This window comes from Heterodontus francisci, chromosome 17 (genome assembly GCF_036365525.1).
Source record: "Heterodontus francisci isolate sHetFra1 chromosome 17, sHetFra1.hap1, whole genome shotgun sequence".
Taxonomy (NCBI): Eukaryota; Metazoa; Chordata; class Chondrichthyes; order Heterodontiformes; family Heterodontidae; genus Heterodontus; species Heterodontus francisci.
This window is the reverse complement of record NC_090387.1, coordinates 83,959,555-83,975,012: the sequence shown is the minus strand read 5'-3', so window position 1 is coordinate 83,975,012 and position 15,458 is coordinate 83,959,555. Positions and strand designations below refer to the sequence as shown.

The 15,458-nt window shown below is 45.3% G+C and overlaps 1 protein-coding gene across 17 annotated transcripts in view; it reads right to left on the bottom strand.

Annotated features, from left to right (window-relative positions):
* Window positions 1-15,458, bottom strand: part of st3gal2 (ST3 beta-galactoside alpha-2,3-sialyltransferase 2) — a 448,231-nt gene that overhangs the window by 300,244 nt on the left and 132,529 nt on the right. For 8 of the 17 annotated variants that reach the window (XM_068049799.1, XM_068049785.1, XM_068049787.1 and 5 more), the window contains one exon: window positions 4,074-4,130. The exons of 6 other annotated variants lie outside the window; for them this stretch is intronic. The gene's annotated coding sequence lies outside the window, so the exon portion shown is untranslated. Of the gene's footprint in view, window positions 1-4,073; window positions 4,191-15,458 lie in introns of those variants that run through there. 3 more of the 17 variants (XM_068049792.1, XM_068049793.1, XM_068049784.1) reach the window with 1 other exon arrangement.

The window sequence follows — 15,458 nt, the reverse complement described above, 5'->3', positions numbered from 1 at the left end:
CTGAGAATGTTTTGCTCTGCCCCCTTGAAAACTAACAAAGAAATTAATTATGCTGCAGCTGTTGATTTTTTCGTTTAATTAACCATACAACTTTTGTATTGCTGAGTGTAAAATATTGGACATAACTAAATTTTAAATTTTTAAATTGACAGATATAATTGGACAAATTAACCCATTGGGGTTTGGGGCAGAGCCACAATGGATTCTGTGGGGTTTTTTTAATATGAGGTGATGATTTCCAGTGCCACATGAGAACTGATGCCACAGCAAGAGATCCAGCAGCTTTAAGAATTTAAGAACTTACCTGCAGGCTTCAAATGTCACTGCATAGTCACAGTTTGAACTAAAGGCTTTGCCTTTTCAAAAACATTTGCTATTTGGTATCTTCCAAGACAAAGCCCCTGAGAAGGAGAGATAGTTGTAAGCACTTCTGTCTTTAATGCAATACCACCACGCCTGGGCATAATTATTTCTGAGATTTGAATTAGATCAAATAAATTGATATGAGTGGCTATTTCAAGCACTCAAAGGGAAAAGTAACCAATATTTAAGGGGTTAATCAAATTTTTATTCAACAAACAAACTGATACAAAAGCAGTCTAGGTGGCTCCTGGATATAAGAAACCCAGAAAGGTCCTTTTGGGGGGAAATTAAATGGAACATTAAGAAAACCTGTGACCCCAGCAACACTGTTGTTTGAATTTGGGATCATTTTGAGACGTCAAAAGTTCAGGATAATTTAGCAAGTTACTTTTAAGAATCTAAAATGTCATCGAAGATAAAGAACAAACAAAAGATATGGTAATGACTGGTATCAAGTGGAAATGAATATTGCACTGTAAGGTTTCTCCAGAGCGTATGAATAAAATAGAATAATTAATGGGAATTAGCAATTAAATCTGGCTGATGCAAGAGCTAATAAAGGAATTTTGGGGATACACAATGGTGAAATTAGAATTCAAACCATTAAATTAGTGTAGTGTAGAATTTTCAAGAAGTCCAGTGAAAGGCAGGAAAGTGTAGATAGGCTGTTAATTTGATAACTTTCTCTTAGAGATATTTGTCCATGAGTTTTTAAAGACAGCTGCATTTGACAGTCTGGCCACTATCTGAGACATCGGGACCATTGATCTTTTGATAAGGTCGCTGGAGAGTCAAGAATATGTGACATGATACTGGGATACTGGTGTAAGTGTGCAGATGTAATTCATTATATGTGAAGCAACTAACACGCAGAATGCATGGTGCAATGCACTGAAGAATGGGTCTTAGACATGTTTACCTACTTGACAAACAGCATGACATGAAATGGTTAATGTGGCCAATAGAGTGAGACAATATTTTAATTATCAAAGCATTGAGAAAATGACTTTACAATAATCAGGATAAATTAACCACACTGGTAACAGTCAGAGGGAGTAAAATTAAAGAACACAAAGACAATTGAAGGGCTAGGAAAATAATACAAGATAGATACAGGCAAAGAGATAGCTGGAGAATCTTTTAAGTCCACGCATAATGGAAGGATTGTGACATTGTAATGAATGTAATATGACGTTTTTGTGATCAGTGTGATTGGACCATGGATGTTGCCATCACGATTAGGCGGGTTAGAATCAAGGAAAGATATCGATACAGCAGTCAGCACTAGAGCCTGGAATAGAAAAGACCAACAGCTCACAGAAATAGTTAGTAAAAAAGATGCAGAACATTGAGCATAGAATACAACATCTAGGCGACCAGCAGTGGTGGGAGACTGTATTTACCAGTGTTGTCCAACCTTTTTGGGTGGAGGGCCGTATTACAAGTTTTGCTCGGCCCAGGGGTCCTGTGAGCAAATTTCGAAAAATAAAGGCATGAAAAATTTCTTGTGCATGTTTGTGAAGAAGCTTTAAATGAGAAGACCAATATATTGAATTACTTTCTCGTCACTACATCGAAAACCAATTTAGTGACATACCTGGCATTGTTTTTCCTTGCATAAGTAGTCAATCTCTGCCTGCACACTTGATGTAACAACGTAGAGTATTCTGGATAGATTTCCATCTTTCAGGAGAGACCTTGATATCTCTCCCACCCCCCCCCCCCCCCCCACCTCTCCCCACGCTGTTTGTGTGTGTGTGTCTTGTTCTCTTTTCCCCACCGCCACCCACCCCCCCCCCCCCCCACCCACAAACCCTCTCCCCTCTAGCACTAGGGGACACAGATTGAAGGTTTTGTGCAAAAGATGCAGGGGGATTATGAGGAAGCACTTTTTATGCAGCGGGTGTTAATGACCTGGAACTCTGCACACAAAGGTGGTGGAAGTGGAGACAATCAATGACTTCAAGAGGAAGTTGGATGGCCACCTGACAGAAATAGACACAGGGTTATGGGCATCGAGCCAGGGAGTGGGACTGACTGCCTAGCTCTGTGGAGAGCCAGCATGGGCTCAATGCCAGGATGGCCTCCATCTGTGCCATAAGTAAATGACTCTCTTCCCCCCTCCCCTCTCTGTCTCTCCCTCTGTCCCCATCTCCCTCTCTCTGTCTCCTTCTCCCTCTTTTCTCTGTCCCTCTCCACACACCCTCTCTCTGTATCTCTCCCCCTGCAATCTTTCCACCCCCGTGTCTCCAGTGTTCCCTGATCCCCGTTTAGTGTTGCCCACTCAGTGTTCCCTGCTCTCACTATGCCCCTCTCTTTCTCGTTGTTCCCCCTTTCTGTCTGTCTCTCTTCCCCTTTTGCTCTCTCTCTGTCCCCCTTTTTCTCTGTCTCTCTGCCCCTACACTCTCTGTCCTTGCCCCTTCTCTCTGTCCCTCTTTCTTTCTCTCGCTCTGTTTCTCCCCCCCACCCCACTCTGTTCCCCCTTTTCCCTCTGTCTCTCCCCCCACTCTCTCTCACACAATTGCAAGGAGTGGAACGCTCAGCAGGTAGTTGGTCAGTTCTTTTAAAAACATCGCACTGTCAGTGTCACAGACTTGGGGTTTTCCAGCTTTTTTTTTTTGAGAACCCACTGGAAAACCCCAAGTCTGTTGGGAAACAGCTGTTCCCGATATCAGCAGCTGGCATCTGTGTAACTGTTTTTAAAAAGGCTGCTCTGTAAGAGGAAGACAATGAAAAATTTCTCATCTCCAGTCACGGTGAGGATGCGGGATGGCCATAGGAACAGCTTACACTCGCCAGATGGAAAGGTTTGGTGGGTCGGATCCTGGGCCTTATGTTGCACAACCCTAGTATATACAGTAGCCCAAAACCTCTGGCTCCAGACTCTGCCAATGTTTATACCAACACTGTATTAGTACTAGGACTCACCACGCTTTGCTATTTGCGACAAGTGCGTTACAAGACACGACAATTTGAGCTTGCGGCTTTTCTCAAATAGTAAAATAATTAATGAGGGGTTGATAAGGATACTCCCCCTCAACCGGGGGAATTGTGAGATTATTAGGTTACTAAAAGTTACTAACTAGAGTTACTAATTGTTAAAATTATTATAAACTAAGTAACTTATTATAATAAACTAACATTTAACTTTATTAGAACCCTTCTTTGCAGTGTGGTAAAGTGGGAAACTTAGGAAATAGGGCATAGTATAGAAAAGATGTCAAGGTAGAGGGATATTGGGAGATTATGTCGAGTTTTAAAATGCTTACTTGCAGTAAAAGGGCAAGACCTTGAGAGCAGAAGTAAAGACAGCTTCTGTGTAGATTTGTCTCATTATGAGATAAGGAGCCTCAAAATATAAAAGCATTGAGATAAAGTAATCAATCTGAAAAGTTAGCAACCATCACAAAATAATCCTTGATTGGTGAAGAAAGGTATTCTTTAATACAAGACTAATCACTGATTGAGGAAAGGGAGGGTTAATTGGAAAAAAGTCAAGATAAAAGAAGCCTCACCATGTCCCTGAACAACAGAGAATTTTTGAAAAACAGACAAGAGACCAAAAGCTGCAAGAGAAAGCATCATGTGTTCTGCTATCCAGTCTATATGAATGAGAAAACAAAATACGGGTAATATTTGTGTTAGACTGTGACTCACTGCCTGAGTTTGTGACTTAAGGTTTACAGAAAACTTAATAAACTTGTCCTTACCTTGCCCTCAATAAAGTTGATTTTCAACAAGCTTTGTGCTGACAAATCTGTTCCCAACTTAGAAGAGAGCATACAGCACTTATTGTGGTACCCCTTTTGCATGGTTCCGGTTACAGGACACAAATCTGAACACAGCTGCACAAACTTCCTGTTCTGCAAGCAAAGCTTACTGACTAGACATGCATTACTTTTCAGTATGATTTTGACATAGAGCGATAGTTAAGATTGCTAGCAGTATGTTTGTCATTAACATAATTTTACAACATGTGGGATCTGCAACAAAGCGATGGGGAGGAGAAGCTCATCCGACAAAATTAAACACAAGTTGAAAACACAAATACATATATGATAAATGAAAAGGTCCAAATTGCATATGTATATTTCAACTTCATACAAAGTAGTATAATTGTTATAAGCTGTGTGGTGAAAATACTAATGCGTAGGCTTAACCACTTCCGACTGCTCTTCGGAACCAGGTTCGCTCACGAGGGTAGGTGGATTAAATTTCCATTCCACCATCACTTTATTGAATAGTGTAAAATATTCTAATTTTGTCCTTCCAAGTATCCTGCACAATGTGCCTTGGCTATTTACCTTGTTTCATGGACCTATGGACTTTTGGGACTCTAAGGGAATAAAGGCATATGGGAATTGGCGGGAAAGTGGAGTTGAGACCGCAGATCAGCCATGATCTTACTGAATGGTGGAGCAAGCTTGAGGGGCCATAAGTCTTACTCCTGCTCATATTTTTAATGACTCTTACCAATAAAAGAGTTGACTGTTTTTGCTAACTCCTGAATTGAGCACATCTTCTGCAAATCCCCACTGCAATGCCTTGATGAACAAATGTGCAAACAGTGAGAATTTTTGGACATTGCACAGTGCAAACATCTTAACTCCTATGTGTTCCCCTATAAAATGCCTGCCAAACATTGGCACCTTATCCCTACTCAGCACATTGCTCACTCCTCTGACCCTGTACAGTTAAATCTGGATCCTGTTGTGACAGTTACTATTGTTCCTATTACTTCTACATGCATGTGATAATCATCTCATGTTTGCAAAGATGGTACGTGACCAGGCTACATTTGCTTTCATTGCAGAAAAGGAGCAGGGAATTCAGATCAGTAGCACCTACAGGTATCTTTTGGTGCCCAAAATGGTGCCCCAGTGCACACACCTCTGGAGCAAGTGGTGCCGGCTGCCATATTAGTGAGGGTGTTAGTGTACGCATGGTGAATGGCCACTGAAAGTACAGAGAGCAGCTGATCAGGATGTTAATCAGTGTGCAACATTGATTTGATGCTAGTGGTGCCATTTTAGAGATCAATACTCCAGCCAACGGCCTCTCTTAATCTCCCACAGCTGAACACATGTTCAGCAGCAGGAAGGACTCAATACCAGCAGTATTTAAAAGAATCATCAACTACTTATATATTAGTTTCTGGTGGATTTCTGCTGGCTATTGCTTTGATTCTACAAGTGTTTTGGTCCTTTCTATAGTTGTTTAAAGTTGCCAAAACCAACTGAAAGTGGTGTGGCAGGTGTTCAAGGTATTTTACTGACTTTGAGGCTTTTGCACAAACCAGTTGCTTCCAGACATGGGTGAACTAGTAGTCATTTCCCTAGAAATGAAGCATGACTTGGAGAAAGAACAGAGGCCACACAGAGCAGGACAAGCTGTTGGAAGAGGGAGGAGCAGGAAGGAGAGGAGGGCTCTCATCAGAGGCCACATCCACCCAGGGTGTTCAAGAAGCAATTCTCCTACCTGAACCTCAGCGAAGAACAATAAGTGTAATGTCGGAGCTTCAGTAAGGACGTCCTCACTGAAATCTGCCACTTGTGCAGCCACAACTGCAATCGCAGAACAGACGAGGACCACATTGCCAGTGCCTGTGAAGGCGACCACGGCCATGAACATTTATGTGTCTGATTGCTTCCAGGCTGCAGCATGAGATCTTTCCAACATCTTGCAATTTGGAATCTACTGCAGGTCACTGAGGCTAACTATTCATTGAGAGCTAACTACATTTCAGTCAGTCTTGCCAGAGAGAAACAGGCTTCACTAGGATTTCAGGCTTCCCCACGGTGCAGGGTGTCACTGACTGCACACACATCTATTTTCAGGCACTACATTTCAACTCAACCCCATACCTCAACTGCAAGGGATTCCTTTCCCTTAACATGCAGCTGTTTTTTAAAAATTTGTTTGTGGGATGTGGGCGTTGCTGGCTAGGCCAGCATTTATTGCCCTGCCCTAATTGCCCTTCAACTGAATGGCTTGCTCGGCCATTTCAGAGAGCATTTAAGAGTCAACCACATTGCTGTGGGTCTGGAGTCACATGTAGGCCAGACCAGGTAAGGGTAGCAGATTTCCTTCCCAAAAGGACATTTTTTTTTATTACTCATTCATGGGATGTGGACGTCACTGGCTAGGCCAGCATTTATTGCCCATCTCTAATTGCCCTGGAGAAGCTGCCTTCTTGAATGGCTGCAGTCCATTTGGGGTAGGGACACCCACAGTGCTGTTAGGAAGGAAGTTCCAGGATTTTGACCCAGGGACAGTAAAAGAACGGCGATACAGTTCCAAGTCAGTGTGGTGTGTGGTTTGGAGGGGAACTTGCAGGTGGTGGTGTTCCCATGCATCTGCTGCCCTTGTCCTTCTAGGTGGCAGAGGTCGCGGGTTTGGAAGGTGCTGTCTAAGGAGCCTTGGTGCATTGCTGCAGTGCATTTTGTAGATGGTACACACTGCTTCCACTGTACGTCGGTGGTGGAGGGAGTGAATGTATGTGGATGGGGTGCCAATCAAGCGGGCTGTTTTGTCCTGGATGTTGTCGAGCTTCTCGAGTGTTGTTGGAGCTGCACCCATCCAGGCAAGTGGAGAGTATTCCATCACATTCCTGACTTGTGCCTTGTAGATGGTGAACAGGCTTTGGGGACTCAAGAGGTGAGTTACTCACCTGCTCTTGTAGCCATGGCATTTATATGGCTACTCCAATTCTGTTTCTGGTCGATGGTAGCCCCAGGATGTTGATAGTGGGAGATTCAGCGATCACAATGCCATTGAATGTCAAGGGGAGATGGTTAGATTCTCTCTAGTTGGAGATGGTCATTGCCTGGCACTTGTGAGGCGCAAATGTTCCTTGCCACTTATCAGCCCAAGCCTGGATATTGTTCCAGGTCTTGCTGCATTTCTACATGGACAGGTTCAGTATCTGAGGAGTCACGAATGGTTCTAAACATTGTGCAATCATCAGCGAACATCCCCACATCTGACCTTATGATTGAAGGAAGGTCATTGATGAAGCAGCTGAAGATGGTTGGGCCTAGGACGCTTCCCTGAGGAACTCCTGCAGTGATGTCCTGGAGCTCAGATGATTGACCTCCAACAACCACAACCCCCATCTTCCTTTGCGCTAGGTATGATTCCAACCAGCGGAGAGTTTGCCCCGATTCCCATTGACTTCAGTTTTGCTAGGGCTCCTTGATGCCATACTTGGTCAAATGCTGCCTTGATGTCAAGGGCACTCACTGTCACCTCATCTCTTGTGCTGGGCTCTTTTGTCCATGTTTGAACCAAGTCTGTAATGAGGTCAGGAGCTGAGTGGCCCTGGCGGAACCCAAACTGAGCGTCACTGAGCTGGTTATTGCTAAGCAAATGCCGCTTGATGGCACTGTCGACGACACCTTCCATCACTTTACTGATTAGTGAACCAGGTGGGTTTTTACAACAATCGACAATGGTTTCATGGTCACCATTAGACCAGCTTTTAATTCCAGATTTATTAATTGAATTCAAATTCGACCATCTGCCATGGTGGGATTTGAACCCATGTCCCCAGAGCATTAACCTGGGCTTTGCATTACCAGTCCAGTGACATTACCACTACGTCACCGCTTCCCCAATGTGAACACATTGCAGAGAATCATACAGTTCAATGCCTGTTATCCTGGCAGCAGTCATGATGCCTTCATTTTGTGGCAGTCCGCTGTGCCAGTTGCATTTGAGCCACCATGGCAAACCAAAAACTGGCTACTTGGCAATAAGAGCTATGCACTGACCACATGGCTGATGACTCCAGTGTGCATTTACCTTCTGGGAGAGCAGCGGACCTGCGGGAGGAACACGGAGTGGAGAGGCAAGGATTGCGGCCTAGAGCACTTACCTTCCAGGAGAGCAGGGGAAGGGATTCCAGGTGTGCAAAGTTTGAAAACAAAGTGAACAGTGATGTCACAGGAAAGCTGCAAGGTGATTGGTTGGTGAGTAACTGCTGTTGGGGAATAACTCTAAATAGCTGAGATAGTACACTACTGTTAGGGTGCATGTGTAAATAGCTGAATAATAAGGAACAAGTGAGTAGCTTTTTTTTTGTGAGGTTTATTTTAACTAGTGAACTGTATTGATTTTTAGTGGGATTTATCAGTATTAGTTAGCTTTTATTAATAATTCTAAGCTGTTGTAGTATTGGGAAGGTTTTTTTAGCAGTAGCAAACTTATAAATAAAGGAATGGCAGGGTTGCTTCAACCTCGAGAGTGCACCTCCTGTGCTATGTGGGAGCTCCAGGACGCTTCCCGTATCCTGGAGAACCATTTGTGCAGGAGGTGTTGTCAATTGCAGCAGCTTGAGCTATGGGTTTTGGAATTTGAGCGGCAGCTGGTGACACACTGGTGCACTCATGAGGATGAGAGCTATGTGGAAAGCACGTTTATAGACGTGGTCACCCCACAGCTTAAGAGAATGCAGGGAGAGAGGGAATGGGTGACCACCAGAGAGTCAAAAAGAATCAGGCAGGTAGTGCAGGAGACCCCTGAGTTCATCTCACTCTCCAACAGGTATTCGGTTCTGAATACTGAGGAAAGTGATGCTTCACTTGGGGAGTGCAGCCAGAGCCAAGTCCATGGCACCACGGGTGGCTCAGCTGCACAGGGGGTACAGGGAAGACTGGAACAGCCATAGTGATAGATGATTCAATAGTCAGAGGAACAGACAGGCGTTTCTGTGGCCGCAGATGTGAATCCAGGATGGTGTGTTGCCTCCCTGGTGCCAGGGTCAAGGGTGTCACTAAGCGGCTGCAGAGCATCCTGAAGGGAGAGGGTGAACGGCCATCAGTCGTGGTTCGCATCGCAACCAACGAAGGTAGAAAGAGGGATGTGGTCTTGCAGTCAGAATTTAGGGAGCTAGGTAAGAAATTAACAAGCAGGACCTCAAAAGTAGTAATCTCCAGATTGCCTCCAGTGCCACGCGCAAGTGAGTATAGAAATAGAAGGATAAGACAGATGAATGCATGGCTGGAAAGATGGTGCAGGAGGGAGGGTTTCAGATTCCTAGGACATTGAGACCGGCTCTGGGAGAGATGGGACCTGTACAGGCCGGAAGGGTTGCACCTGAACAGAGCTGGGACTAAGTTCCTTGCGGGATGTTTTGCTAGTGATGTTGGGGAGAGTTTAAACTAGTTTGGCAGGGGGATGGGGACCTGAGGGTAGACTCAGCTGGGAAAAAAAAATCAGAAATTAAAATGGAAGGCGGAAAATTAATGGATGCATCTGGAAGACAGAAGAAACGAGGGTGAGAAAATAAAAAGAGAGAGTTTAGCAGTGCTCAAGGGTATCTATTTCAATGCAAGGAGTATAGCAAATAAAGCAGATGAGCTCAGGACAGACAGACATGTAGCAGTATGATATCATAGCTATTACAGAAACATGGCTTAAGGAGGGACAGGAATGGCAGTTCAATGTTCCTGGTAACAGGGTTTTCAGATGCGATAGGGGGAGGAGGAGTAGCAATTTTGGTCAAGGAAACTATTACAGCTGTGTGGAGGGATGATATGTTGGAAGGTTCATCAAATAAAGCCATATGGATTGAGCTAAGGAACAAAAAAGGGACAATCTCATTGCTGCGAGTGTACTGTAGATCCCCAAACAGTCAGAGGGAGATAGAAGAGCAGATATGTAGACAAATCTCTGAGAAGTACAAGAACAATAGGGCAGTAATAGGGGATTTTAATTACCCCAATATTAACTCCAGAAGCTGGCCGAGCGCGTCTACCCTGAGGCACAGTGTGGCTTTCGTGCAGAGAGATCGACTATTGACATGCTGTTCTCCCTTCGTCAGATACAGGAGAAATGCCGTGAACAACAGATGCCCCTCTACATTGCTTTCATTGATCTCACCAAAGCCTTTGACCTCCGTCAGCAGACGTGGTCTCTTCAGACTACTAGAAAAGATCGGATGTCCACCAAAGCTACTAAGTATCATCACCTCATTCCATGACAATATGAAAGGCACAATTCAACATGGTGGCTCCTCATCAGAGCCCTTTCCTATCCTGAGTGGTGTGAAACAGGGCTGTGTTCTCGCACCCACACTTTTTGGGATTTTCTTCTCCCTGCTGCTTTCACATGCGTTCAAATCCTCTGAAGAAGGAATTTTCCTCCACACAAGATCAGGGGGCAGGTTGTTCAACCTTGCCCGTCTAAGAGCGAAGTCCAAAGTACGGAAAGTCCTCATCAGAGAACTCCTCTTTGCTGACGATGCTGCTTTAACATCTCACACTGAAGAATGCCTGCAGAGTCTCATCGACAGGTTTGCGTCTGCCTGCAATGAATTTGGCCTAACCATCAGCCTCAAGAAAACGAACATCATGGGGCAGGATGTCAGAAATGCTCCATCCATCAATATTGGCGACCACGCTCTGGAAGTGGTTCAAGAGTTCACCTACCTAGGCTCAACTATCACCAGTAACCTGTCTCTAGATGCAGAAATCAACAAGCGCATGGGTAAGGCTTCCACTGCTATGTTCAGACTGGCCAAGAGAGTGTGGGAAAATGGCGCACTGACACGGAACACAAAAGTCCGAGTGTATCAGGCCTGTGTCCTCAGTACCTTGCTCTACGGCAGCGAGGCCTGGACAACGTATGCCAGCCAAGAGCGACGTCTCAATTCATTCCATCTTCGCTGCCTTCGGAGAATACTTGGCATCAGGTGGCAGGACTATATCTCCAACACAGAAGTCCTTGAAGCGGCCAACATCCCCAGCTTATACACACTACTGAGTCAGCGGCGCTTGAGATGGCTTGGCCATGTGAGCCGCATGGAAGATGGCAGGATCCCCAAAGACACATTGTACAGCGAGCTCGCCACTGGTATCAGACCCACCGGCCGTCCATGTCTCCGTTATAAAGACGTCTGCAAACGCGACATGAAATCGTGTGACATTGATCACAAGTCGTGGGAGTCAGTTGCCAGCATTCGCCAGAGCTGGCGGGCAGCCATAAAGACAGGGCTAAATTGTGGCGAGTCGAAGAGACTTAGTAGTTGGCAGGAAAAAAGACAGAGGCGCAAGGGGAGAGCCAACTGTGCAACAGCCCCAACAAACAAATTTCTCTGCAGCACCTGTGGAAGAGCCTGTCACTCCAGAATTGGCCTTTATAGCCACTCCAGGCGCTGCTTCACAAACCACTGACCACCTCCAGGCGCGTATCCATTGTCTCTCGAGATAAGGAGGCCCAAAAGAAAGAAAAAAAAGAACTGCAATACTTCTAGAGTGAAAGGAATTGAGGGAGTAGAATTCTTGAGGTGCATTCAGGAGAACTTTTTTGCCCAGTATGTAGCAAGTCCAACAAGAGAAGGCGCAGTTTTAGATTTAGTTTTAGGAAATAAAGATGGGCAGGTGGAAGGAGTGGCAGTGGGAGAGCATTTTGGTGATAGTGATCATAATTCAGTCAGTTTTAACATAGTTATGGAAAAGGTCAGAAATAGAACAGGACTTGGAGTTCTCAGTTGGGGCAAGGCCAATTTTACTAAACTGAGGAGTGATTTAGCAAAAGTGGACTGGAAAGGGCTACTTGAAGGTAAATCAGTGTCAGAACAGTGGGAGACATTCAAAAGGAGAGATTCAAGGGGTTCAGGGTAAACATGTTCCCACAAAGAAAAAAGGTGAGGCAGCAAATCTAGAGCCCCATGGATGTCAAGGAGTGTACAGGGTAAGATAAGGCAGAAAAGGAAAGCTTATGTCCGACACCGAGAACTCAATACTACAGAAAGCCGAGAGGAGTATAGAAAGTGGAGGGGTGAAATCAAAAAGGAAATTAGGAAAACAAAGATTGGCTGTGAGGTAGATAGCGAGGAGGATAGCTGTAGGCTGCAGGAAGATATTGATAGTCTGGTCAGATGGGCAGAAAAGTGCAAATGGAATTCAATTTGGATAAGTGTAAGGTGATGCATTTGGGAAGGTTAAACAAGGCAAAGGAATACACGATTAATGGGAAAATACTGAGAAGTGTAGAGGAAGTGAGGGACCTTGGAGTGAATGTCCACAGATCCCTGAAGGTAGCAGAACAGGTCGATAAGGTGGTTAATAAGGCATATGGAATCCTTTCCTTTATTAGCTGAGGTATAAAATATAAGAGCAGGCAGGTTATGCTGAAACTGTATAACTCATTGGTTAGGCCATAATTTGAGTACTGTGTGCAGTTCTGGTCACGTCTATACAGAAAGGATGTAATTGCATTAGAGAAGGTACAGAGAAGATTTAACAGGATGTTGCCAGGACAGGAAAAATGCAGCTATGAGGAAAGACTGGATCGGCTGGGGTTGTTCTCCTTGGAAGAGAGAAGGCTGAGGGGAGATCTGATTGAAATGTACAAAATTTTGCAGGGCCTGGATAGAGTGGAGGTAAAGGGTCTATTCACCTTAGCAAAGATGTCCGTGATGAGGGGGCATAGATTTAAAGTGATTGGTAGAAAAATTAGAGGGGAGATGAGGAAAACCTTTTTCACCCGGAGGGTAATGATGGTCTGGAACTTACTGTTGAAAGGGTAGTTGAGGCAGAGAGCCTCAACTCATTCAAAAGGAGTCTGGATATGCACCTTAAGTGCCATAATCTGCAGGGCTACAGACCAAATGCTGGAAGGTGGGATGAGAATAGGTGGATCGTTTATCAGCTGGCACAGACACGATGGGTCAAGTGGCATCTTTCTGTGCCTTAAACGTTCTATGATTCTATGTGCAGAAAGCATACAATGAAAGTCATGCTGCCACATGAAAATTGATAAAGCAGATCATTGACACACTGAAACAATGTTTTCACTGCCTGGACTGATCTGGAAGAGCAGGTGCCGAGATTCATCATGCTCCGATGCATGCTGCAGAACTTTGTCACCATGAGGGGACAGCCCTTGCCACCAGCTATTCATTTTGACATTACAACAGGTGACAACACTTCAAAAGTACTTCATTGGCTGTAAAGCACTTTTGAAGTTGTGAAAAGCGCTGTATAAATGCAAGTCTTTCTATTCTACGCTGAGCAACTGAGGAGCAGGAGCACGAGGAGGAGGAGGACTAGTCAAGCAACAGACTGACATAGTCATACTCCGAGTCATACCTTACAGACAATGTCCCAGACATTGCCATCATCATCCCTGGGTATGTCCTGTCTGACTAGCAGGAAGGACCCAGCAGAGGTGGCGGCACAGTGGTATACAGTCGGGAGGGAGTTGCCCTGGGAGTCCTCAACATCGACTCCGAACTCCATGAAGTCTCATGGCATCAGATCAAACACGGGCAAGGAAACCGCCTGCTGGTTACCACCTACCGCCCTCCCTCAGCTGATGAATCAGTACTCCTACATGTTGAACACCACTTGGAGGAAGCACTGAAGATGGCAAGGGCGCAGAGTGTACTCTAGGTGGGGGACTTCAATGTCCATCACCAAGAGTGGCTTGGTAGCACCACTACTGACCGAGCCGGCCAAGTCTTAAAGGAAATAGTTGCTCGACTGGGTCAGCAGCAGGTGGTGATGGAACCAACAAGAGGCAAGAACATAGTTGACCTCATCCTCACCAATCTGCTTGCCGCAGATGCATCTGTCCATGACCATGTCCATTGGTAGGAGAGGCCACCGCGCAGTCTTTGTGGAGACGAAGTCCTGCCTTTGGACTGTAGCGGTTCAAGAAGGCAGCTCACCACCACCTTCTCAAGGGCAGTTAGGGATGGACAATAAATACTGGCATAGCCAGCGATGCCCACATCCCATGAATAAACAAATTTTTTTTTAAATGAGGAAGCAGAAGCAGGAGCAGGAGGCAACCTGGAGTGTCTTTTCCTGCCGGAATGTTCAGAAAGAACTCATCCGAGTACGATACCTGTAACTGTAACTCCAATTTCCCCATTCAACAACAGTCTCACACCTTACCTTCCCTCTGTCACTGACCATCACAGTGTCTGCTTGGCCACAATGCAGAAATAAAAGACACTATGACCATGAAATAAACATTCCAAACCAAATTTATAAATGAAATCATTCCATATTGCATACAAAGGTCAACTAATTACTCTTGCATGGCTGGTGGAAGGCTGCTGACATTCAGTAGGGACGGCTGCAGGTGCCTTGGAGGGCGATCTCGAGCAGCTCTAGGCCTAGATGGTGCGATTTCGGACTGCAACACTTTGGCACAGGTGGCAGCAGTCTGGGCTAGCTGAGAAACAACAGCAAAGGCACTGGTAGAGTGACAGTGAAAGGAGTATGAATGCTATCTTCCCAAAGGAGGACAGCAGGTTTATGTTCTATTGAGTCACTCCCCCGGGGCAGCACTTCAGTAATCCCACTAAACTGTTGGAGAATAGATTATTGGACTGCCTCGACACACTGCAAAGTTCCTTTCCACACTGTAATCCACAGGCAAGGTGGCAGCAGTCTGAGCTCGCATGGCAGCAAGCTGGCCTTGCAGGACAGTGGTCTGAGCTTCCTCTGCAGCACTAGATGTTGGGTGGCTGCTGCTTGTGCTGCAATGGAAGCTGCAGCATCAGCCAGCAATGCTGCATTATGGATCAGTCCTCAAGTACGCTGATGGTGTTGGCCACCACCTCCATGCAGGATAGGATGGGCTCCAAACTCTGCATAAAGCAGTGTAACAACTCGGTGTTGGACTTCACTATTCTTCTTCACATTGGGAAGTCTGTCAGAAAGCCTGTAGTCAATTTTGCAAGGACTTTGTTGTACATAAACCATCAGCGTTCTTCTGCACATTTCCGCATCGAAGACCTCATCGGAGTGCTCTTTAAGCTGGCACTTGCCCTATTCTTGCTTGCTGCCCTGGCTGCAGGCCATTCATGCTCAGTGTCCCACCACATGCAGATCCTGCTTATATGTCATCCTCTAAATTACACGCAGTGTCAGTATCTGAGCTGGTGATTGTGCGTGTGAAATCAAGTGACAGTGCTGTATCTTCATCACTTTCTTCTTGCTGTTTCGCCACTGTCTGGCCAGCTTACATTTCTTCGGTACCTGAAGTAGAAAGCGACAAGCTGCAGGGAGGGGGAAAAGTAAGAGGTGCATGCATATACCATATACAGCTTGTAAATCAGAAAAGAGTGCGAGATGAGG